The sequence below is a fragment of the Tupaia chinensis genome, unplaced genomic scaffold (assembly GCF_000334495.1).
Source record: "Tupaia chinensis unplaced genomic scaffold, TupChi_1.0 Scaffold147123_1, whole genome shotgun sequence".
Classification (NCBI taxonomy): domain Eukaryota; kingdom Metazoa; phylum Chordata; class Mammalia; order Scandentia; family Tupaiidae; genus Tupaia; species Tupaia belangeri.
This window is the reverse complement of record NW_006206975.1, coordinates 1,014,216-1,016,803: the sequence shown is the minus strand read 5'-3', so window position 1 is coordinate 1,016,803 and position 2,588 is coordinate 1,014,216. Positions and strand designations below refer to the sequence as shown.

The window sequence follows — 2,588 nt, the reverse complement described above, 5'->3', positions numbered from 1 at the left end:
TGGTGTGCTTTTTTTTTTTTTTTTTTTTTTTTGCTATAGGGTGCGTGCACTTGCCCAAAAGACAGAGAGAAACAGAGAGACAGAAAGCGAGAAATCACCACCACCACCACCCCCCCAGGGAGGATGGCCACGCAGCAATCCCTTCTCCTCCATTCTCCTCTCGGGATCTTGGGCACTCATGCATACGCACCTGGCGTGAGTTTAAGCCACCGGGTCCAGAACTCGAACCACGGTCAACTGACTACATGGGAGTCTAGCAACATAGCCATTACACTAACTGCTGGTCCCTCTTGTTTAAGATGTTAATAGTAGGGCAGACTGTGCATTGTGTGAACTAAGACTCTGTAGTTTCCATTCAGCTCTGCTATGAACTAAAACTGCTCTAAAATATAAAAATAAAATGAAATAGTTGATTTTTAAAAATGGAAACACAGAGAAGATGAGTAAGTTGCCTAGGCTATGAAGGAGGGGAACAGGGATTTTGCCAAACCCAAAAAGATTGATTGAGCATGGCCATTTGAGCAGAGAATTGCAAGATGAATGGAAGTTAGCTGGACAGAAGCAAGAGACTTGATGGTCAGGAGAGAAGGGGCCACATCCTCTTTCCGATTCCTTTTCCCTAGAGCACATGCCCTTTGGCAATTAAAAAAACACAATTGCTTCTCGCTGCCACTTGTGCCGCTGCCATGTCTCTAGTGATCCCTGAGAAGTTCCTGCACATTTTGCGAGTACTCAGTACCAACATCAATGGGCAGCAGAAAATAGCCTTCGCCATCATTGCCATTAATGGTGTGGGGCAAAGATATGCTCATGTGGTGTTGAGGAAAGCAGACATTGACCTCACCAAGAGGGCAGGCGAGCTCACTGAGGATGAGGTGGGCCGTGTGATCACTATTATGCAGAATCCACGCCAGTACAAGATCCCAGACTGGTTCTTGCACAGGTTGAAAGATGTAAAGGATGGAAAATACAGCCAGGTCCTGGCCAACGGTTTGGACAACAAGCTGCATAAAGACCTGGAGAGACTGAAGAAGATACAGGTCCATAGAGGGCTGTACCAATTCTGGGGCCTTCTGTCTGAGGCCAACACACTAAGACAACTGACCCTCATGGCTGTACTGTGGGTGTGTCCACGAAGAAATAAGTCTGTAGGCCTTGTCTGTTAATAAATAGTTTATATACCTAAAAATAATAATAATTGAAAAAATGATGCAACTGGGCCAGCAGGCAAAATGGTTAAAGTGTTGGACTTTCACGTGGCTGACCACAGTTCAAGTCTCAGATCTGGCAGCTTTGCTTTCTCACTTTCTCTTTCTCCATTGGGACCAGCAGTTAGCGTAATGACTATGTTGCTGGACTCCCATGTAGTCTACCGCGGTTCGTGTCCCGGACCCGGTGGCTTAAAACTCACTCTGGGCGCGTGTGCGTGCATGCCCAGGATCCAAAGAGGAGAATGGAGGAGAAGGGACTGCAGCGTGGCCATCGCCCCTGGGGGGTGATTTCTCGCTTTCTGTCTCTCTCTCTCTCTCTCTCTGTCTGGCAAGCACATGCGCCCTATAGCAAAAAACCTCTCCAAAACAAATAAATAATAAATTTAAATAAATAATTCTTGAAAGAAAAATGATCCAATAATTGGATGTCTTCTGGATCCTTGAGCACCAGGAGCCTCTATTGGCTCTTACCTAATTACTTTATGACCTATCGATTTTTCTGTCTGCTTCCCCTGTAATTGCTGTGCTCCTTGTATGTTTTGAGGAGAAAGCAAACAGACCTTCTTCTAACAAAGGGATTGTGCAAATGACAAAACAAATGGGGTAAAGCGTTAATAATAGTCGAATCTGGGTAAAGGACACAGAAACTTCCTTGTAATACTCGTTTACAGCTGGTCTAAATGTGAAATTATTTCCAAATATAAGAAAAAACAAGATGACTGACTTTGGGAAACTAGCCAATCTTGAAGTAACTAATCGGAAGTAATCATAGATTAAGAAACTGGCATTCATAAGGAATAATTCGTGTTGTGGAAACATCAGAGATCCAAGAGGGTGGGAGACCTTAAATTCAGATCCCGCGTTGCTAATTAGTGATCCTGGCAAAATTGCCTGAAGCAGTCTCAGAACTTCAGTCCTTCCATTCGAGAGCGCCACTGGGATGATCAAATGAAAGACGTGATGAATGCTTTTCGTAAACTTTAAGAGATTACTGCTGCTGCTGCAGAAGGAAGCGTTTAACAATAAGTTATTAATAAAGCTCAAATTGCTTTTCATGGTTCTAAAACTGCGGCTGCCCCACTGTCGGTTTTCAAAGGCTACAGGTTTTCCTCCGGGTTGGCTCACGAACGCCCACTTTCGCTCATCCAGGTGGGCGGTGCACGCACCGCTGGCGTCTCCAGGTGGCCCGGGTAGCTGCCGGAAGGCGCAGGCGCAGAGCGGACCTAGTGCGGGCCTGGACCTGCATCGCGGGACCTCGAGCTCGCTCTGGCCCCGCCCCCTCTCGAACGCCATCGCGGTATCGTCTTGGAAACGCATTCTCCAGGAACCCGCAGGCACCAATGGGAAAGGAGCGAGTGCCACGAACAGGCCAATAAG

At 46.5% G+C, this 2,588-nt stretch overlaps 1 pseudogene; it reads left to right on the top strand.

The window, feature by feature from the left end:
• Positions 1–672: 672 nt before the first annotated feature.
• Positions 673–1,144, top strand: LOC106734004 (40S ribosomal protein S18 pseudogene; annotated as a pseudogene).
• Positions 1,145–2,588: the final 1,444 nt, after the last annotated feature.